The sequence below is a fragment of the Bactrocera dorsalis genome, chromosome 2 (assembly GCF_023373825.1).
Source record: "Bactrocera dorsalis isolate Fly_Bdor chromosome 2, ASM2337382v1, whole genome shotgun sequence".
Taxonomy (NCBI): Eukaryota; Metazoa; Arthropoda; class Insecta; order Diptera; family Tephritidae; genus Bactrocera; species Bactrocera dorsalis.
In genome coordinates this window covers 86,339,686-86,363,853 of record NC_064304.1, presented here as the reverse complement: position 1 = coordinate 86,363,853, position 24,168 = coordinate 86,339,686, and the positions used below count along the sequence as shown (strand labels likewise).

Genomic DNA, 24,168 nt, shown 5'->3' with positions numbered 1-24,168 from the left:
CCATACGAACCAGTACAGGGAATACACGATCTAATGATTATTCTTTGGAGTTGCACTCTTTGTCTCTTTATGATAATTTCAATTTTAGATTTAATGTTATGTAAGTGAATTAAATCATTCATTCTAATTCGTGTGCTACCCGTATTTTTAGATGATATAGGAAAATATATATGACTTAAGTTTAGGTTTTAAAGCTGATTTACAAGTTGAGGGCTACTAAACACAGTTATTTGTGAAGACATAAAATTGGATCTCATGTACTGATAAATCACCTTTAAGTAATCACAAATCTAATGACGCGTTCTACTTTTATTCTAGTTAGCTTCAATCAGGGTTGGTCCGAGCTGCTTAAGTCGCAGCTTTGCTGATCGCAACGGTGAAAAAGTCATGTAAAGAATATTCTACTTAGTCTTCTTCCAACTAATTTATAAAAATTTACCAGCTCTCACCAAGCTTAGATGCGGCTCGGCCATTTCGAATCCTTCTTGATACTTGACTTCTACGAGAGCCTTTTATATTGGATATGTTATAGATATTTCTCTTTGTTCCCTATGAAGAGAGATACGCCTCTACCATTTCATATCTCTCGTGAATTAAGTACAGTTTACTTGTGGTGAGTTAAAGACGAGGCTGATGTACACTTGAAATTGCCGTACTTTGAGATCCGGCGAAGATTCTCAAATTTTCTCAAGACCATGATCCAGACAAAAAGCGGAGACATCTCCCTTTCAGTGTGCTCATATTCACGTTTAGATATGGGAGTTCATGCTTCGCTCCGCAAAAACAATTCTATCCCCAAATCTATGAAGAGTTCGAATGATCGCTTCCTAGGCCTTCAGCGGGTCCATCTGAACCACTCAGCGTTTTTCAGGAAGTTCTTCGAAACTTCGAAGCATCGTCAAGAAACTTTCGATCGATAGACAAAGCTTTGCTTTTGCATAGAAGATGTTTTTCTGCCACCTGCTTCTACAATTGACGTTATATGGTGTTCGTAGTTTGCTGGCGTGTCCGACACTTATTCAGTGAGGTGCAATTGCAAGTGGTGCTTGAGCTTGCTATTTTAGCAGCTTCTATGTTCTGAAACCCCTTGCGTTTTTTTCGTAAAATTGGATATTTGATTTAGTAAGAGATGAAGACATTATTACACGTCTTTGTCGAAACTGTAAAAGGTTTCAATGAGTTCAAAACTGCTTGGATATTTATATATATAAATATATTCCTTCTTATTAGCAATCTTCTTGTATGTGGTATGGTAGACGGAAGGCGATTTTGGTATTAAATTTTGCTGTGAAGACACTACCTCCCAAGCAGTTGTCGTGTTTGAACTCATTCTTATAGATGATTGTCCTTGTATCCCTGTTCACCTCACTCTTTTCCCATCTGGCCTCTTTTTATGAATAACTTCGCGCAAGTGACATATATGACTCAAATAGTATTCCTTGTTGACGGTTTGGCCGGTCACGTCCCGATAATCGAAGAAAATTACCAACATAACCTTGATTTTCGACTTGCTTTGACATGGTTTTTTCGGCCTCGGCTGATTCATCGTCCGTTTTCGGGTCATAAGCTGGATCCAACCCTCATCGCCAGCAATAACACGTTTCATGACATCCTGGTAGTCAGAAAACATTATTTCACTGACTTTAACATGACGCTGTTTTTCGAAAGAATTTAGTAATTTTGATATACCAATCGTGTTTTCACTTTTCTTAGATTCAAATGATCTTTCAAAATGGTTTTCACCGATCCTTACGTTATTCCAACGATGCCAGTAAGATCTCTGACTGTTAATCTTCGATGACCAAACACCAATTTCTTTATTTTTGCAAGTTGATAGAAGCTTTAGTTTCAGGATTTCTGAAACTGTTCTCTCGTGTTGTTGAAACTTTCTTCTTCTTTCCTCTGGCATCTCCTTACATTAACACATAAAAAAGCACGCATTTAAAGGTTATATAAAATCTTTTCCATACACCCGCATAGCTTTATATGTTTCCTGCCTAAAGTCAATACAAAGTGCCCGAGGAAAACAGAATCCAAATCAAACAAAACAATGCATGAAATTGAAAAAAATACCTACTTGAGCGACCGCAAATATGCACACATCATAAACACACACACACACGCACGCACACGCATACACCAGCACAGATGCGCACTCACTCCTTCTCAGCAGCGTCACAGAGACATTGTTATTTGTAGTCAGGCACTCAAAGGCTAAAATTTTCTATTACACAAATAAACAGCTATAAACCAACAATACACACATACACATACACAGTCGCAGTCAAAAGGGAAAAAGACATACACAGTCACACTTTGCCGCCGCACGTGCACATCTGCGACCCGCCCACAGTTCATGAAATAACAATGCGCTTAGGTGCCCACATAACTATCGTCAAGTCGTTCGACTGCCTCAAGCCCCTCTCACCAATCGCTACCAACACCGCCAGCTTGCTTCCACAGCGCACCGCCCAATTATTTGCGCTCCGGTTTTCTTTGCTTCTAAGCTGTTTATGTGGAGTCTTGCCTCTGTCGTCTTGCGTCTTGCCTTGTGCTTCAACTTCATTTTGCGCCCCTCTCGGCGCTTTTGCCGCCCCGCTTCCTACTCGTCGTTGTCACATTGCTTTGCTGGCGTTCCTTTGTTGCGGCTTAAGCTTGCATCCTTTAGCCGCCGCAGTTTTGCCACCTCATTTACCCTTGCCGCCCGCCTCGCGCTTCCGCTGCCCTTTTGCGCCCTTTGTTACTTTACTTTCTCATTACGACGAATTTTTTCCAATTTCTTCGGTGCACATTTTTCCGCTTTATTTTTATTTGTTGTGGTTGTTGTTATTGTTTTTTTTCGATAAGCAGCTTTCTTTTTCGCTTGCAGCTGTTCTTTTGTGCTCCGTTGCGAGCGCCTTGCTTGCTTTCGCTAGTTTGTTTGCCTATGTGTTTGATTGTGTGTGTGTTCGTTTGTATGTGTGTTTCTTTGTATATGTATGTGTGTGTTTTTTTGGTGCTTCTGTTTGTCTCAGCTCCTTCTATTTGGCCACATTCTCCCTCTCTTTAACTATATACTCGTACTAACTGACTACTACACAGTTATTTTCTAATTTCCCTTCTTCCTTCCTTCCTTCTTCATTTCCGCCTACCACCCGCCCGTCCGCCAGGCCTTTCCTTTTTTAATTATAACCGAAAAGTAGAAATTACTTTATAGCCGAGTGTTTGCCTGCCCAAAGGGTTAATACACAGTGGCGCAGTTATCGCTTGCACGCCCGTAAAATCGGCAAGCTTCCCATAATGCCGCTGCGGCGTGCAGTGCGTCAGTCAAGTGCTGCCTGTGTGTGTGTGGGCGCATTATATTTCTTATTTGTCATGGGTATACTGGCGTGCACTTTGTTAGTTTTGTTATACAGTTTTCTCCCCGATTGATTGGCGCTCTCAGAAGCCTAATATTTACTTGATTAGTTGTTGTGCGTAACACAACAAAAACAAAAAAATACAAGCATTTGCTTTACTGTATGATTTTTTCGGTTGAAGTGTTTTAATTTAGCACAAGTTTACTGCGAAAACTTTATTAGAAAAATTCTCATGGTTGCGCCTGGGAATACCCTAAAGCTGAGTAGTTTTAGCAGGCGACTTTGCAATGGCGGCGCAGAGCAGCTGAGCTGTGACTTTCGAAAGAACTTTATGAGAAATTCTTGTTTGTTGTAATTTTTCATAAGAAGACAGCAGAAAAAACACAAAAAATATTATAACAAAACAGAAAATTAAGAACAGAGTTGCATCTCAATGGGCTCATAATTAAGTGTTCTTAGCACAAGCATCGTAAACGTTTTACATGGATTTTTAAAACTTCTAGTCCAATATTTGGCGCTAAAGTAGGTTTTTTCGGTTCCATAAATAGTTCCGTTATTGATAATTTTCAGTCCTGAAGCTCTATATTTAGATGGAGGCCTACATGACTAATTCTGCTTTTCCATGAATTCGAGACGCTGAGACCTTGTTACTCCCGACGTTCACTCATCATCTGAGCTTTGCAGATCATCAATATGGCTTCTGTAAAGTGCACGGACGTCACTATATCAGGGATTAGCGACATAAACGTTCATACAATTCGTGATCAAAATCAAAAACTACCCTCTTGAGAGGATGAGCCTCGTAACTTTGAACTTATCAAGAGCCTTTGACACAGTCACTCATACAACGCTATTGAGGAATATCGAACAAACCATGCGGGCTGCAGGGTTTAATGCCAAAATACAGAGCCGCAATAAAGTCCACAAGTCGCTGACCGTGAGTCCATAGGGAAAATACATAGAAACGTTGTGGCAACATGCAAGGTAATCGGATGGCCGGTTATAAACTACGCCACATCGATATGATTGCCTGAATATAGTGAAACGCAGACGAAGAAGCTTCAAATATGTGAAAATTCTGAACTCCGACCAAAGTGACTCTTGATGTTTCCGGTTGAACATTTACACAGCAAGGCTCGAATACTTTCGATCAAATAACACAATGAAATCTTCAATAAGTTGATTATGGTGTGATGTTGTCGCACAAACTGTTCCTAAAGTCATCTGCTATAAGTGAAGCCGCCTTCTAGAAATATCTTTGAATACGTCGGCGTTATCGAACAGTACGCCGACCAGACTTCGGATGCAACAAATCTTAGACACGAATTAAGCGCCATCCATAGTGGAGCCATCAATAACACCTAGAGTGACACTTGCACAACTTAGTTTTGGATACTATAGCAGGTTAAACTTCTACTTATTTCTTATTCCTATAATTGACCCCAACATACCAAATATATGTCCAGCGTGAAATGAGCCCTTTCATAACTCTGACTACCTCTTTGCATGCCCAGTGAACTCAACTCATCTAGAACGCCCCTCCCTATGGTCCCAACCGTCGAAACAGTACGTTTCCTGGACCTACCATTACAAGACGTACATACATATATGAGAACCAACCTGAACCTTACTAACCAAGTGAGGTGGATTGGTAGACTACGTTTACAGTTGACATAACGGTAACACTTCTGCTGCTCATTGATTTTCGGAAAGTAGATTTCTTGCTTGGACAGCAATACCATTATGTTTTATGTATTATACTCGTATACTATACAAATTATGATTTCCTTTAAATCGCGAGGCTTTTTTAGATATTTTCTGGAAAAATGTCTCACTCGTATAATGTATTCGAAAGTTGGGCGGAAGCCTTGCAGTTTAAATTTGAGAGTTTACGTTTTTCGCTTTAAGTGAGATTTTAGAAGAAATTTTTTTTGTCGTATGGAGAGAGAGAGGTTAACTAATATGATCTATAGACTATTCTTCACTGATAAGTGATATTACAAGGAATAATGCAATCGAAATGATAATCAAAAAATGTCTTAAGCTCAGAAAAACTACTCCAATTTGGCTCTATTTACTTCTAGAAAGCTTCGAAAGTTAGCGTTTAATATTATAAATTAAAAGAATGTAACTCAGTGTTAGTCACTAAATCTCACTGTAATATCCCACAGAACTTTTTACCACTGGTTTATGTCCATTTCGAGTACTTCAGTGTTATCGAACACACGTACTCGTATGTTGGAATTTTTTCAGAAACAAGTGACCTAATATTTCACACAATCATATGTGATCGAGATAGCTGCCATAAACGATACCCATAATTCTTTTAGGCTAGCACAATCTGTGAATTTCGAATTTATTGCAGGTGGTGTCAGATTTTACATGAAAGTAATAAAATGTACTACAATCGTCGTCATTAACAATTAATTGACAGGAAAAGTTCTTTACATCATTCGTAGATGGGCTTAATTCAATTAAAATAGCAACAAAATCGGCAAATAAAACTTTCTGTTATTAATTTCATTGCTCATTTTTTTAATTACTGCTTCAAATTCTCACATGAAAGCAGTGAATCAATTCTTAATACTGCAGAACATTTTTTTCCTTTTACAAATATTAGTTCCGTATTGCTTCAATCTGGAATAGCATACTCGTGCCACTAATGTGACCACACCTAAACGAACATATGTACAAGTGGATATTTTAGTGAGTTATCAGAGCAAAATTGCAACTTTGTGTAGGAAGATTGCCATTTTGTGTAGCCATCTACCGAAATCCTCGTATGCACGAAGAACAAATAGCAATCAATCAAATGAGTAAGGCCGATAAGCGCCTGAGAATGATTTGTTTATTAAATTCAGATGAATTGTGGGTTTATTCAATTCAGTCAATATTTAAACAGGATGTGCTTTACTTTTACTTCTATTTTCAAAATGAGCATTAAATCAAATTTAAAAATAAAAATTTCAATTTAGAAATTAAAATTAAAAAGCTTTGTAGAGTGGTGTGCTGTGGATAATGTTTGCTCAAGATTTTACTAAATTTATGTCGAAATTGTAATTAATATCGAATTCGTTCGGAATTTGTATCTAATATTTGTATAATGAGCTTTCACATAATTTTTACATTTATATTGAATATTTATATTTTATATTGACATTTTATGAGTTGCGTGTTGTATTTGTACCGAAATTATTTGAATAATTTATGGAAATAATTTGCGAAATTGCATTCAAATCATCTTACGGAAATATTGTCGTAGTTGCATCGATATTGTATTGAATTTTTACCGAATTTTTAAATCTTATTCTTATCTAATCGAAGTTGTACCGATATTTTATAGAATTTATACAAAGTTCTTAGCCAAATTGCAGCAAAATATTTCTATAAGTAATTATATAATATAAAAGTTGTACCGTTATTGTACCGAATTTGTATCGTTTTCTGAAATTTCAAATCAAAAATTGAAATTTTATGAATTTCTCGTTGTCACTGACCAAAATCGAATTTAAATTGTGTTGAAATTGTACCGAGTATTAAGGAATAATATTGAATTTGTGCAGAATTTTCACCTCATATGTAACGAACTTGTACGGAATTTTTGAATTCAAATCCAAATTTTTTTAAATGCGTATTGCATTTTACCGAAATTTTAACGAAATTCTATCGATATTTTACAAAAATTTTATGAAAACTATTTCTATATTTTTCCCGAAATTGTATCAAAATAATTTAATGAAATTTGTAAGTTGCACCGAGGTTGTACCGATATTGTATCTTATTTTTACCGACTTCTCCAATCAAGTTACATCCAATAAATTATGAAATTCGTATTCAAGCTGCGCCGAAATTGCATTAAAATTATCCTCTGGTAGCTAAGTATATTGAATAAAACAATATTTTTAACGAACTTTTAAATCAAATGTAAATGAAGTTCGTACGGCTCTGTACCGAAACTGTTTTAAATATTTAGCTATGCTACTTTATGCAAAATTTGTAGACTATGTATACATAAATTTTATTAAAAAAATTGTTTGAAATAATATTGAATTTGTGCAAAATTTATATGTAATATATGTATAACGATTTCACGACGACTTTTTAATCATATTTAAATTGAAAAGTGTATTGAATTTGATTCCAAATTTTATCAAAATTGTACAGAGATTTTAGGAAATTATAAAGAGCTTTTACGAAAATTTCTTTAAAATCATTTTATAAAAACTACGTTGATTTTGTATCGAGATTGTACCGAATTTGTATCGAATTTTTGCCGAGCTTTTAAATAAATGTTGTATCCAAATTTTATGAAGTTGGCATTGAACTGTTCTGAAATTATATCAAAATTTTACCAAAATTGTACCGAACTTGTATCGATATTTTAGCGAAGTTTTGTAGAATTTGTAGCGAAATCTTATTGAAACAACTTTATCTGAATTATATTGAATTTGTACCGATATTGTACCGAATTTAGATCGAACGAACTTGTTTTTGCTGAATTATATTGAATTTGTACCGATATTGTACCGAATTTACACCGGTATTGTAAAGACACAAATTTATATCAGAAACTTCCTTGCGAATTATTATACACACTTCAATTAAATATTTTTAGGTTCCTCCAATCCATTTACAAACATATGTATGTACATGAATATGTTTGTATGTGTATCTTTTCACGAGCAGCAAATAAAGAGCAAAGTGAATTTGCCGATAAGTTCGCTGGATGCGAAAATATTTATTAGCGCTTGAACTTGTCAAATTTTGAGCATTATTAAGGATAATGATACTGCGATTAGCGTAATCGTAAATACATAATTGATTACAAAAAATTTAAAAATTAAATAATAAGAGAAAATGTGAGAGAAGAATATTCAATTAAGAGGGTTAATATGTTTTGCTAAATTGACAGGCTTACTTAATATTTCAGCGTAGTTAATAAATCGTTAAGTAAATCAATAATTTATTTATAAAATATACAATTGCTATAGAAATTTATCTGAGATTTGCGAAGCACATTTCTTGGGGCAAACTTAACCCTTTATTTTTATTTTCTCTATATTTTTTATTTTCCTCAATTTTTTTTTAGCCAACACTTTAAAGAGTTTAATAAATATAAATAATATTCAGTTACAATGTTTTAAATGAACAAATTTCACTTGAAACAAATTGAAATTCAAACTAAAATTGTAATATTTAATTATTCAAAAATCTAACATACCAAAAATTGATCACTAAATAAATTTTTTTCCCAATAAACATTTATTTTTGCAAAAATGTATTTAGTTTCTTCTATGCATTTGCAAACTACAAATTATAACATATTTTATACACCTCTGAATCATTCAAGTGCTTTCTAAAATTGTATGGCATTCATGTTCAACACTGCGTATACGTAACATTTGAATTCTCTTTGCTCCAGTTTAAAAGTATATGTTTGAATAGCAAATAGGTCAAGTCAGCTGAATGGCATACAAAATGGAAAAACAACAACAACAAGCATTAACGGTTACAGTGTTTGAGCTCCAAATATATAATTCTATTTCATTTTAATCGTACGCCAGTGTGCGTTGGTGTGCGTCTGCTTGTGCAGCAGTGCGTATACGCAACACTTTTCCAACGCGTTTCAATTAATTATTCGTGTGCAAACGATTTATTTATTTTTGTCCGTCATTCGCACTGTGACTACATGGAGTTACTACTGAGTGAGCGAAGCTGCAACTCAGTGTGAATGGTATAGCAGGGATTGTACTAAAGTATTAACAAATGTTAAAAGAAAATTTTATTTTGATATTTTTGGATAATAACATTGATAAAGAAATGAAGAGTTTTTCTCAAATAAAAATGTTCTAATGGTGCATTTTGCTAGAGGCGGTAAGAAAGCTGTCAAAAGTTCATATTTGATCGTTTTTTAAGGGCGGAGAAGTCCGGAGTGAAATGCAGGAAAATTGATATGGAAGTTAAGACATGCAAACATAGGCTTTGATTATAACATGGCAGCGTACAACATTTTATTTTTTTTTTTTTTGTGTAATTTTCACATTCAACTCCTTAAAAGATGAAGCCGTTCGACATTTTTCTAAAAATGCTCTCTACCAAAGATACTGTTATACCGTTTAATAAAACTTTTATACTGTATACATATGCGATATCATTGAAACTGCTTAGTCACGTCAACGATTTTTTTGACACTTTTCATTTGACACCAACATTACAATATTCTAAAAGGTGGCAACCCCTTTTTAAGCTTTTCTAAATATTTACTTTAACATTTTTTGTTTATGTTAATTTAATTTTTTTTTGCGTCTATATTTTCATATTTAATGTAGGAGATAAATATATTAATAAAGTAAAAAAAATATAAAGAGATGGCAACACCTCAAAAATTTATCTGCATGTTTTATGAAACCACATTGCATTACCGAAATTTCTGCTCTATGCAACAAATTTTATAAAATAAAACTGAAACAGGTGGCAACACCTCAAAAATTTATGTGCCTGCTATAAGAAACATCATTCCCTTACCGACTTTTTTACTCCATGCAGCTAAATTATTAAAATACAAGTAAAATAAAATTGAAACAGGTGGCAACACCTCAAAATCTTATTTTCATGCTATATGGAGTCTCATTACTGTACTGATTTTTCTGTTTCATTTAAAAAATTTGGTAAAATTAAACAAAATTTAAACATGTGGCAACACAGCAAATATTAACCGAAAATTTGCACTTTTAAGCGAAAATATTTCTGTTGTTATGAAGGATTGTATGTGGCAATGACGAAAATTGTCTCCCTGTAGAAGTTATTTTCCATATTGTTGTTGTACAAACACTGCCACTGACATTTCTTGACTCGATAAAAACTTCGTTGTTTCCTGAAGGGATGTAGACGCACTGTAAGAACAGTCTTTGAAGAAAGTATTGTGCAATCTTCAAGAATTCACAAATAGTTGTGTTTATAATTCTAAAGTCAAATAGATATAAAAAGTGGACTTCAAATACAAAGTACGTACATTTTGCTAAAAGGATATACTCAAGGATGTTCTGGAATATTTGTTGAAAACGTATCGAACGCACTAGAAGGAAGAAAAGTAAGGAAAGCATTTGCAGCTACATAAATTACTAGTCTAACTCGTTCACGTCAATAGCTTGCCGCACTTGTTAAAAGAAAAGCTCTATTTGTTTACCACAGCACACCACTGCGTATACGCAACACCGCAAAACCGCTCTTATAACATACACACATATACATATGTATACGAGTACATTTTGAAATCAATGACACTTCGTTCGAAAAACGCTGCTAATGAGGTGCAACCAAAAGATTCGCCCGCCTGTGGCATGCAAGTGTTTTCAAATTTAATGCGGTTGCGGCTGATTTATTTTGAGTTTTGCGGATAAGTGCCACAAATACAAGCAAAATGACTGCATACATGTGTGTACGTGTGTCCACAGGCGCACTTTGGCGCTGCGGTCTATTGTGCTGGCAAATGGCCGGCGAGAATGTGCTGACTAACGGTAAATATTTCAGCAGGCCACGCGAGCAGGTCATTTTTCACGCACACCAATGAATAATGCAAAGCGAAAAGACAAACAAAAGCAATAAAAGAATTGCGTATAAAAAATAGTATATAGAAAGTTTGAAAAATACCGTTACACATAAATAAGTCAAGAAGCAAATCTTGCGTGGAAAAAATCAAATTTGCAACCGCATAAAATATGTACGCACATAAATATATTGCTTGCTGGTGCACAACCTTTTTGTTTTTTTTCTTTTTTGTCGCTTTCGATTTCTTTGTTTCTGGGATTTTTGCGCTCTAGACTGGGGTATTGTGTTAGAAACTTGTGAAACATGACATATATTACAATACCTTTGTGAATAACAAGTGGACTAACTCTATATACGAGTTATGCATACGAAGGTTGCCTCTTATTTTTCAGGATTCGGAGAACAAAAACAAATACTGCTCAAATAAAATCGTTTGAGCGCATTGCTGAATCACTTCTGCCACTCTGATCAAGGTATCTTCAAATCATGTATTCTACACGCATCAACTGCCACCTCATATGGCGAGAAACGTTGCCCTCTTAGTTAATTGTTTTACGTATGAAATAAAAAGAAGTTATTTGGTACCAAGTCAAGACTTGACAAGTTGACGCAGATTGTGGGGTCTCCTTTTTTGTGGAATTGGCAGAGAATACGTAAATTCCAATCGTCGGGCATGCTTTCGTCCGTCCATATTTTACAAATAAGCTGATGCATGCTCCTTATCAGTTCTCCGTCGCCGTGTTTGCTTAGCTCGGCTGGCAATCCATCGGTCCCCGCTACTTTGTTATTCTTTGTTCATCGATTGAAAAATAAGGTTAACCTTCTCCTAAGACCGGAAGTTGGGAGCTCCTTGAGCCACATGTAAAATAATCGTTTCTGGCCACTCCCAAGTGAATGGCGCTCAGAGAACTTTCCTCTCTTGCTTGGAAATGCTTCGTGGGCATCTTTAACACCCATACAATGGACTGAACCTTTTTTGAGCGACTGTCAAATTGTACGGGATGTAACTTGAAAACACTTTTTTTACAGTCGAATAAGATATTGAATATATGCTAGTTCCATAGTGGTCTCAATCTAACCATATAAGTAAGTCACAGGACGATCGCAGCATCAATAGTTTTCCGTACAACAACGGATTTTGAACGACTTTCCCGAAATTCGTCTTGGAGTGGTCTACGAGCCGGATCTTCTTTAAACACTGATCCTTGTTGGAGTTTCATCACAAAAAATTCTATTAAGTTCTAAGATGCACTGTTGCTGCATTAATCCATGATGAAAGTTGTAGAAAATAATTGCCCGAAAATGTTCGCGATTTAAGACCAGCTTTTGGTCGAGAAGAATATTTTAGTTACTGTATACAACACAAATAGCGCTCGCATGTCAAAATGCTTGGACTATGTACCTGTTAGACATCAACAATGTCAATCTTTATGATAAAGTTAAGAGTTGCCAGATTGCCATACTGGCATTCCAAATCCCGAAATATAAAAGCCAACCCACGCTTACAAAGCGTACGCACTGGCAACACATTGCACCACAGAGAAGTGCATAATGACTCAGAGAAGCGCATATCACGGATCATAACGGTACATACACTTATAACAACGTTAGCACTACATAGCACAGCACCCTATAATGCCGCACTGTAATGCCAACGCTCAGAGGAACACTGCCCTGCCAGCATGGTAATGACCTAATAAAAACTCCCAACTAAGTTACGACGACGAAAATACTTTCTTTTTTACTTTACCCAGCTTGTTGTTGTTGTACTTTGTCACACACATATACTTGCACACTTGTGCTTGCTTCCTGACAAAATAAGTTATGCAGCTGTACGTGTCTGCAGCATGAAAATGACCAACTTAACAAAAGAGTGGCACACACACACACATATACACTACAGTGGCCCACATCACTGACAATGCTTTCGATATCATTTCGTTGTATCTCTGACATTCGACATAACTTTCTCTGTTTTCCACTTACAATTCGTTATACTTAATATGTTTTGCCCAGTTCTACTGACTTGTAGTCTTGTATTTCTTTTCATTTTCAATTCATGGTTTTTCATTTTGTACTTCAACTTCTGGACTTTGACGAGCTGGCAGCAACCGTGCTCAAATATCAAAACTTTTCTCACCGTAGAAAACATTGTTCGGCCTGACAGCGTGATAAGAATCTCTCAAAGCAAATGCAGTGATTAAGTTTCTGCTCACAAGAAGTGCCTCATATGGACATCTCTGTAGGTACTTATATGTATGTGTGTATTTGTGTGTGTGTGCGTATGTGCAATGTGGAGGAGTGAAAGATTACAATAAGGATCAAGTTCTGAGAATGGTCAGTGAAAAGCCAAAAGAAACATTGCAGAAATACAAACAGAATAAATAACAAAATATATGAAAAATTACAAAAACAACAAATATGAAAAAATTACAAAATCAAGCAAAAAAAAGTTAGCTTTTCTTGCACCGAAGCTATTATGCCCTTCAGACATAAAAAAAGTTAATAAAAGTTAAGTTTCCCTTCAAATATTTCATTTTCATTGCTCAGTTGGTATGGCAGCTATATGCTACTTGTATAATCATCCGATCTAAAAACTCGTTGTCCTTTGGACAAAAGTCCATTCGAAATTTCGTGAAGATATAAAATATATTTTTTCCATACATACAGGGTTTGTTCGGAAAGTAATAGGACTGAGTTGATTTAAAAAAAATTACTGAACTAATCGTTCTTAAAAACATTCAAAATAGGCTCCTTCTGCGTTGATGCAGCGGTGCCACCGCGATTTCCAAGCCTTGAAGGCGTAACGGAAGACATTATGCGGAATGAGAGCCGAGGTGTGTGCAAATTGGATTCCCTCTATCGTCTCAAAATGTCTCTTTGTCTCGGGATCATACTCAAATATCCATGACTCGTCACCTGTGATTACGTTACTTAATAATTGGGGATCACTTTCACATATGTTCAAATTTTCTTGCCACACTTCCACTCGCCGCAATTTCTGGTCGTCAGTGAGCATTTTTGCGATCATCTTCGCGCACACCTTGCTCATGTTCAATTTCTCCATCACAATGTCATGAACCACAGATTTTGCAACCTATATTTATGTTACTACACTGCTAGCATCAAGTGGCAACCCTAATATTTCTTCCATAAAACTGCAGAAGCAACTGTTTCAAATGAATACTACTACCAATGCCTTTTTATTTACTGTTAAAGTCTTATTTGCACAATCGGACGTTCTACATTATATGCCATTATGCTGAATCGGATTTAAGATCTGTTTCTGCTGGCGTGCCCCAAGGCAGTGTACTCGCCCCTGTGCTCTACATTCTTTATACAGCAGACCTTCTAATGCTCACCTTTGACTCCACAATGACGGCAACCTATATTTATGTTTCTACACTGATAGCATCAAGTGGCAACCCTAATATTTCTTCCAGAAAACTGCAGAAGCAACTGTTTCAAATGAAAATGGAAATGGAAATGGAATTGAACATCTCCAAAACATCGATTTATCGCATTTTGGCCGAACATTTGGGCTTACGAAAAGTGTGTGCGCGGTTTGCTCCGCACAAATTGACTGACGACCAAAAATTGGTCAAAATCCAACATTCGAAGGACATCATTAAAGAGCTCAAAAAGCACAAAAACTTCCTATACAATATTGTGACTGGTGACGAAACGTGGTGTTCCCATTATGATTCCGAAACGAAACGTCAGAGTGCTAAATGGAAGAAATGGAAACCCAAAAAATCACGCATCGAGAAGTGAAAGCTGAAGACAATGCTGATTTGTTTTTAAGATTCCAAGCGTGTTGTCCACAAAGAATTTGTTCCACCCGGTCAAAACGTTAATGCGGTATTCTACCTTGGAGTTCTGAAGCGTTTGGTGCGCCGTATTCGATGTATTCGGCCCGAATATCGCGAAGATGAAAGTTGGCGTTTGTTGCACGATGATGCGCCGTCTCATCGATCGACGCTTGAGACCGATTATTTGACTAAAAATTATATTTAAACCATAAACCACTTCCCGTATTCAACTGATATGGCACCGTGCGACTTCTTCCTTTTCGGAAAAATGCATTTTCCCATGAGAGGAAAACGTTATGCAGACTTAGAGGTCATTCAAAGGGTTTGCACCGGCATACTGGCAGCCATACCGGCCAACGAGCTAAAAGACTCGTTCGACAAGCTTTTGGACCGGGCAGAAAGCTGTAGCTGAAGCAGAAGGATACTATTTTGAATAAAATAAATTGATTTTGCCGAAAAACCATTTGTTCTGCTTTGCTTTGAGTCCTGTTTACTTTGGAACGCACCTTGTATACTCTCAACCACAAAAATTGTCCTCCAGTGGCTTTATATGGTCAGTTGTTACCAGCAAACACATGCGCAAAATTTTTGGAGATTACAATTGGTAAGAGACGCACTTAGAAAAACTACATAAATATAAAAAGAACTAAGCTAAGATTAAGTTGGTGCAGCTGGCTCTTTAGGTCAAGTTCTCGTCTCAGCCTGAAGAATAAATTGCTAATAATAAGCAATTAGGCCAATCTGGGCGTATGGAAATGATGTCCTTCACCGGGATCTAAAGTTGTTTACTGTACAGAAAACAATTGAATATTCGATACCACTTTGTACAGACTTAAAGGGTTAACTACCAACTTACCCTCAGAGTATTTTTTACATATACATATATTTAAAGAGAATTCAGAATGAAGTACATGTCTCTTAAATATTTTTTAAAAGATTTGTACTCCATGAGAGTATTACGATAGCATTACGAACCATCTTACACTTTTTTAATTTTTTTTTAATTTTCAAGTATTTTAAAAAATGCCTGATATATCCGAGAAGCCTCGCATTTTGTCAAATAACAAAACAATTATATGTACATTCTGTGTATACAACATTCACTGTATATATATATATATATCTGGGGTATATATATATGTATATATATGTGTGATAAGATGAATGGCTGCTGCGTATTTCAGCGGCACCGTACAGAATGCATTTAAAATATCCTATATGTATATATAGATATATACAAAACATACATACATACATAGACTGTGTTCTAAACCTGTGTTATATGGCATTCAAACTGACATCTGTATCAACATTTCAGGAATTCAAACACACACACGCACAGGTGCACGAACATTCGGACCTGCGAACATTCGGACATTCCTCTGACACCAACATCATGTTGGAATTTATCCATTACCACTGCATTCCAAACCATTCTAAGTCATTGTAATAAACGAAATCCGAATAAATTGCATTGTGTAAAATGGCCATACATTGAGTGACTGATTAAGAACGCGGTGAGGTCGAAAATTATGACCGAATTAGCACACACACACACACGCAAACAGTGGAGAGAAGACCGAGCGGTGATATAGTCGCGCTGATAATATTCATGTTTATTACAAAGGTGTATTACAAGCACATATCCACATACGTTGTACATATATGAATACCAGTTACAATAGCATTGCATACCTTTAGGGGCCGAAAGATAAGTGTACACTCATACAGGCACACATACATACCCATTTGCCAGCACTCGTCCAAACAAAGTGAAGTGGAATTTAGAAGTTTGCTGTCATGATGCGATCATAAACAACAACAACAACAACCAATAAAGCAGTAACAACAACAATTTTAGGTTGCTCACCGAAATAGCAACGAAGTGCAAAAGGTGACGCAGACCGTACGGTAATTTGCTGGTGCCTATATTCACTATTGTTGTTGTTAGTATATTTGTTGTTGTTGCGTTCGGTGTAAAGTTATCGCATTTAAAATATCCTGCAGCAAAGGATGTGGCCAGCAAGCTAAACAAAGGCAATACGTACTTCTGTTTGAATAGACAGACAAAAGGGGCATGGGCACATACACACTCACTCACACACATATACAAACAAATGGATTCGCAACAGTGTTCTCAGAAAATACGCCGCCGGCATACTACCCATATTAAGAGAGCGAGCGGAAAATCAAATCGCATCAGCAAAAGTTGGAAAATTGTGGAAAAGCGAGATTTTATTATTTGGTAGAAAGTTCGCTAAGTGAAGGGATGCCGGAATTCGACAAACCTTTTAAAATACCTACATTTACATGCTGTTAACAACGGATAATACAATAAACTTGGATTTAATACTTTTCTACATGGCTGTGTGCGTAATTTTTTGGTATTGTAAAATTTAACCTAATTTCCGTTTTTTTCGAAAAGAGTTGCCACATAGCAGAAACGGATTTTTTCGTTTCTTTATAAATATAATCACCTGAATGATGTTGATTATTGCCTGGTTACCCATATTTTTACACGATAACCTAAGGTGGTGATTCTACTTAATTTCGATGTCATAATTTATATGAAGAAGTTATTTAAATTATTAGAAAATGGGACCAAATCAAGCTTGTACTGAATAATTAATCACATATACCTCACCCTTCTGGACTTAATTGACGCAAAAGTGACCATTTTTTCGAGCAAAGCTGATTTCGGATGGAAGCTGATCCGAAATCAGTATCAACCTACTCACAGTGCCAAGAACCAAATATATTAGATGCAAATTTCATTGAAATATTAATCAGCGAGATTATACTGAAGACACTGGACAGACGTTTCAAACACATAGTTAATGTTTAGTTAGACATCCGAAATCAAACAATACTCGAATTCGTAAAATTTTGGTATACGGGTACTATATCTATATGAATTGCTCCAAATTAAGTTGTCGTGAATTTTCCCTAAAGATCAAGACGTTTAAAGTTTTTATTTTAGCCTATTTATCCTAAATCCTTCCTACATTTAAAGGAATAGATTAATTATGGAAGCGATAAGGGTATAAGGTACGGAATGAATTCATATAGAAACAGATTTTTCTTAGAATCTTGAACCTCTGCGAATGGTAGGCACCTTGCCGTGGTGCAGGGGCTTAGGCGCAAGGCATTTTCGGCACCCCCCAATCTGCGTGGTTGGTGCTGATAGGCACCGTCCAGGCGGGATGTCGGGTGCCGCATGCGTGCGCTAACCAAGAGCTACCACCTCCTAATCCAGGGTGTCATGCGACCCGTGCCCATTGGATGGTTTGCAGCCAGGAGGTAAATCTGGCTGTATTATAACGGAGCCTCCCCAACACCGGGCCGAATTGGGGTGTAACTGTGGCCTTACCGCGTCAAGGGGCTCTGGCGTGGCTGACCTTCCCAGTCCCCATTTAAATAATAGACCTGACGGCTCACCCTGTTTGAGCCTAGGGTCGGAAGACACAGATGGAAACAAACAAAACAAACAACAACAACAACAATAACAAGGATTTAAGGCAACAAAAACGGAGAACGGACACGGACAACGAGAAGGAAACTGATGCAGCGCTAGGCAAATCCGGTCGAGGAGCCAGACGGAAGGTGAACTTCATGGATATTCTCTCGCCGGACGAACGGGAGCTATTTGTGGAGCATGCCAAGGAGGATAGCGACGACACGCCCTCATGCAGTTGTGCTCACCTGGCAAAAAGGCCTGCGGCCGCAGCAGCAGCCACGAGCACCGCCAAGACCCCCGCCGTAAGGCGGAGCGGGTCGGACTCGGAAGAGTCACATCGGGCAGAGCCTGATGGTGCGCGCAGAAGGAGAAGGAGGCGCAGAAGAGGTGGGCAACGCCCTCTCCCAGAAGCTGGCAAGCCCGGAGGGTGCGATGACCCAAAAAGGAGGGGAATGAGCGGCGCCATTATGAGGTGGTACCTACGGTACCTGCGAGAGGGGAAGACTCCTGAAGCGGCGGAAGCTATGGCCAGAAGCAGAGGCAAAGGGAGTAGCGCACCCCCAGCAAAGGATCGTGTCAACACCGGGTCAGCTCGCGCGGAAGGCAGCGGTACCAGTAACCGTCCGGTTGGTGCCACACTGACCGCACGGCGTGGTGATGGTAGGGCAATGCCCTCTGAAACGTATGCCCAAACAGCGAAGCGGAGTAGTGGCCAAATCACGCCGCAGGAGCCCCCCAGCTCCAAAAGGTCTAGGGGCAACGGAAACAAGGAAACCGGTAGTCAACAATCAGAACCGGCTCCCCACCGGGTGGAGGAGGGGCGGCGCAGGTATGCGGACGCCGTTAAAGGCATGCGCATGGCTGTGCTGCCTCAGAACTACCCGGCGGAGGCGCTGAAGCCGGAGGAGCTTACCGTGCTCCAGAACCTCCTCCTGGACGAGGTCTTCAGAGGAGAGAACTTCGCGGCGTCCTTCTTGGGGGTGGAGTTCAAAGGAGGCATGCTGCAGGTGGAGTGTAAAAACGAGAGGTCTGCCAACTGGCTGCGGGAGTTTGCACCAAAGCTGGGAGGCTGGAAAGGCCCTGCCCTATGCGCGAGGAGGGGGAAGGACTTGCCCGTCATGCATAGCATGACAATGTTCCTCCCCAGAAGTGATGACAAACCCTATGAATATGCGCTAGGTCTGGTGAAAAACCAAAACCTGGGGCTTAGCATCTCATCCTGGCGCGTCGCGAGCAGCAAGATGGAAGAAATAGGTGGAATGAAGGGATGGAGGCTGAACTTGTACATTGACGACGAGTCGTACAAGTACGTCCGGGCAGAAGGCTTCCGCCTGTATTACAGGTTTAGCACGGTGATTATGCGGCCCCACAGGTCCGCAGCCACCGGGAGCAAGGGAGCAGCAATGCCCGCGAAGCAGGAAGGAGAGAGCATCGAAAAGCAGGCCGCGTCCTTGGCGGCCCCGGAAGCAGTGCCGATGCAGGTGGATGAGGTGGCGGATCAGCCCTGCGAAAGTGGGACTGAGAGGGCAGTGCCAGCAACGACCACCGACGTCCCCGTAGAGGACCACTGCGACCAGGGAGCACAGCTCCCCTCAACACAGGAACTCCTAGACGGGCTAGGTGACCCATTGGATGGTGGCGAGATAGACGGCGGGGAAGAGGGAGTACCCTTCCTCGAACCGGTTTTATGATGGCCGTCCATATGGAGATTGCCCAGGTGAACCTGCACCACGCGGCGGCAGCTTCAGCTGTAATAACGAGCAGGTTCACGGCAGAAAAGCTGGGCATACTGCTGGTCCAAGAACCGTGGACCCGCAAAGGAGAGGTTAAAGGCCTCAAAACGGAGTCAAATAAGGTAATCTGGGATCTCACAAGCGAGAGGCCTAGAACTTGCATAGTTGTCAGGAATAATATTGAATTCTTCTGTATTTCAGAGTTCCTGACGCAGGATCTGGTGGCGGTGCAAGCCAGAGACTTTGAGGGCAAAGACTTCGTCCTGGCTTCAGCCTACTTTCCAGGGGAAGCATCCACGGCACCCCCAGAGGTGGTGGAACGGCTCGTGGATCACTGTAGCAGACATGGGCTTCCCTTGATTATGGGCTGTGACGCAAACGCCCACCATCTGGAATGGGGCAGCACCAACTGCAACGCAAGAGGTGAGTCTCTTTTAGAATACATAGTAGGTAGTAACTTAGTAATAGAAAATGTTGGGTGTGAACCCACATTTATAACTATAAGTAGGAGGGAGGTGCTGGACATCACCCTGAGTAATGGGCCTGCAAGGGGACTGGTCTCGGGATGGAGAGTCTCGACGGAGCCCTCCATGTCGGACCACCGTATTGTAAGGTTCTTGCTGGGGGTAGAGGTCAGGCCCCTCCCACCTAGGCGCAATCCCCGGAGGGCGAATTGGGACGCCTTCAGGGATATACTAAGTGAGGAGTTAGGCAGGGGGGAGCAGGCAGATAGTGGCACTTCTAGCCTGGGTCTGGAGATTAGGCTATCAGAGTTGAACGAGTCTCTGATTAAAGCCTATCATGGCAGTTGCCCCCTGAAAGTGTCCGGGGACAGACGTAACTGCCCCTGGTGGTCCAGGAAACTAGCAGACCTCCGGAAAAAAGTGCGCAGCTTGTTCAACAAGGCGAAGCGCACGGGGGTCTGGGCTGAATATAGGAGCTATCTCACTTTATACAACAAGGAGATAAGGTCTGCAAAGCAGACCAGCTTCAGGAGATTCTGCGAGAATGTCACCACTACGCCAGAAGCTGCTAGGCTGCATAAAGCTCTGGCAAGGGGCACAAACGACGTAGAAATAGCAATCAAAAGGAACGATGGGACGTTCACGACCAATGCAGAGGACAGAGCCACGGAGCTTCTGCGGGCGCACTTCCCGGAGACAGTTCGGGAGGACCAGTGTCCTCCCATGACCGAACACAGGCCATCCCGTGAGGATTGGAGTATCGCCAGATGGCTGTTTACGGCGGACTCAATCAAATGGGCAATGGCCTCGTTTGAGAGATTCAAGTCTCCGGGGGTGGATGGCATCTTTCCGGCGCTGTTACAACAGGGGGAGCAATTCCTATTGCCCCACCTGCTGCGGCTGTTGAGAGAAAGCCTCGCTTTGGCGTACATCCCCGAGATATGGAGGACAGCGAAGGTGATCTTCATACCCAAGGTAGGTAGGAAAGACTACTCATTGGCAAAATCTTACAGGCCAATTAGCCTAACATCTTTCCTACTGAAAACCATGGAGAAGATCGTGGACCAGGAAATAAGGATGAATGCGCTGAGGAGAGCACCGCTGCATCCGGCTCAACATGCCTACAGAGTGGGCAGATCAACGAGCACTGCCCTGTACCAGCTGACCACTGAGATAGAGAGCTCACTAGAGCATGGGGAAGTGATGCTTTGCGCGTTCTTGGATATCGAAGGTGCCTTTGACAATACGTCCCACAAGAGTGTAGCCAGGGCTCTGGATAAGAGGAATGTGGCACCACCGGTGCGCAGATGGATACAAGCCGTACTGCGCTCCAGGGTTGCGGAGACCACAGTAGACGATAGAAGGATACGTCTCGGCACAACTAGAGGTTGCCCACAGGGAGGTGTGTTATCCCCCCTACTATGGAGCCTAGTTGTGGACGACCTGTTAGCACTGCTAACGGACAATGGGATCCGCTGCCAGGGGTATGCGGACGACATTGTGATCATGGCCAAAGGCAAATACGAAGACACTCTATGTGACTTGGTCCAAAGAGGTCTAAACATAGCGAAGGGGTGGTGTAGGGGAATTGAATTGAATATCAACCCCTCCAAGACGACCGTAGTCCCGTTTACGAGACGCAGGTCCCTACCTGGTCTTAGGAATCTCGCACTTGGGGGAAGTGAAATAGTGATGACCAGCAGTGTCAAATACCTGGGTTTGATGCTTGACTCCACACTGCGTTGGAAGCAACATTTAAACCTGACCGTGGTCAAGGCGACAAAGGCTTTGATGGTGTGCAATCGACTGGCGGGTAAGTCCTGGGGCTGCAAGCCAAGGATCGTCAGGTGATTGTACACCATGATAGTGAGACCGATAATCACATATGGGGCGGTGGCATGGGCCTCAATAGCGTCTCAAACTTCTGTTAAGGCAAGACTGTTGAAGCTAGAGCGTTTAGCCTGTGTCTGCATGACGGGTGCAATGCGAACCTGTCCAACTGCGGCACTGGAGGCTTTGCTCGAACTGACACCGCTTCATTTGGTTATCGGTCAGGTAGCCAAGCACACACTTCAGCAAATAACGGCGGAGGGGTGCGGAATTGGCAAGGTAATCTCATCCCGGAGGATGGAGACGATAAGTGGCTGCGTACCATTGGTCCTCCTCCCGAGGGATAACACTACAAAAACGGTCAACTTCAGGAAAAGATTCAAGGTTACCCTTGGCAGTAAAGACGAATGGGATGACTCCAACTTCGAACTGATGCTGAGGAATAGCACGCTAAGGTGGTACACCGATGGCTCTAAAATGTCAGAGGGAATCGGCGCAGGGATTGTAGGCCCACGCACTAAGCTCTCCATACCCATGGGAGAGTTCCCTAGCATTTTTCAGGCAGAAGTCTTCGCAATAAGCCAGTGTATCGATATTAACCTCCATCGCAACTATCGTAATGAGCGAATAGCGATCCTCAGCGATAGTCAAGCGGCGCTAAAGGCGATCTCTTCCTATGAGATTAAATCGCGACTAGTGCAGGAGTGCAGGGAAAGGCTGAATAGCCTTGCAGAAAAGAACCAGGTACACCTAATTTGGGTGCCTGGTCACAAAGGAATAGCCGGCAATGAGCTGGCCGACGAGCTCGCCCGCACCGCAGCCTCCACCAGGATGGTGGGACCCGAACCCTTCATGGGGGTGGGTCCCCACGCGATGAAAGAGCAGCTCCGTAAGGAAGAGGTAGAGGACAGGGAGCAGCATTGGCATCAGACTCGAGGTATGAGACATGCCAAGCTGCTAATGGGGGGTTACAACCTGAAAAGGTTCAAAACTGTGATAAACCTCCCAAGGAACAAGCTCAGGTTACTGGTCGCATGGTACACTGGCCACTGCAAACTGAATAGGCACCTGCATAGCATGGGCCTATCCTCTAGTGCAAGTTGCCGGTTCTGCGATAGGGAGCCTGAAACCCCGGAGCACCTGCTGATCGACTGCACAGCAGTCTGGAGACGCAGAGCAAAGGCCCTTGGATTGATGTGTCCGGATAGGGATCACATTGCCTCACTAGCACCCTGCAGGCTGTTGGATTTTATTCATGCGCTGGGGCTGAGTGAGTCAATGTGAGCCAGGAGAGGGCACAATAGACCAAAGGTCGCAGTGCATTCCTCAACTTTCATTCTAATTCTAATTCTAGAATCTTGAATATCTTTATATATATAAATCTTCTGACTGTGTGTTTGCAATTGAACTGCTCCTAAACGGATGGACCGATTTTGATGAAATTTTGTGTGTATGTTCAAGGAGATTCGAGAATGGTTTAGATTTACAATTTGGTCCACTAGAAAATGTTTTTTAAATTATTTTTTCATTTTTAATCAATTGTTAATTTTGGAATGTTTGACCGATAGATGGCGCTACCATCGCAGTATCCAATATTCAAACCTTAAATTGGCGTAAACGTGCATTAAAATACAGATATACAGAAATCTTTTCGAAGCATTGCACAGAGCAATGCAATATTTAAACGGGAACGATGAATACATATATGCGTACAATTTCAAACTGATCCTTCCTGAAAAATATTAAAATTGCTAAATATTAGGAATGGTAGAATAGAACTGCAATCAAACACACAATGCAATGAATTAAAACTGGCTCATTTATCATTCGATGAATAATATACCACGGGCATCCCAAAAGACTGATGCCATAACCTTTCCAGCCGATTTTTTTGTCTTTCCACGCTTGAGAACCGTTTCTTAATATGCAGTCCACCAGGCTGACAATCGATTGGACTCGATTGATTTCACTGATGCACAGCCCAAA

The 24,168-nt window shown here is 40.3% G+C and overlaps 1 protein-coding gene across 11 annotated transcripts in view; it reads right to left on the bottom strand.

Moving 5' to 3' along the window:
* LOC105223353 (lachesin) overlaps positions 1-24,168 on the bottom strand; it is a 167,029-nt gene that overhangs the window by 74,002 nt on the left and 68,859 nt on the right. The window lies entirely within an intron of this gene.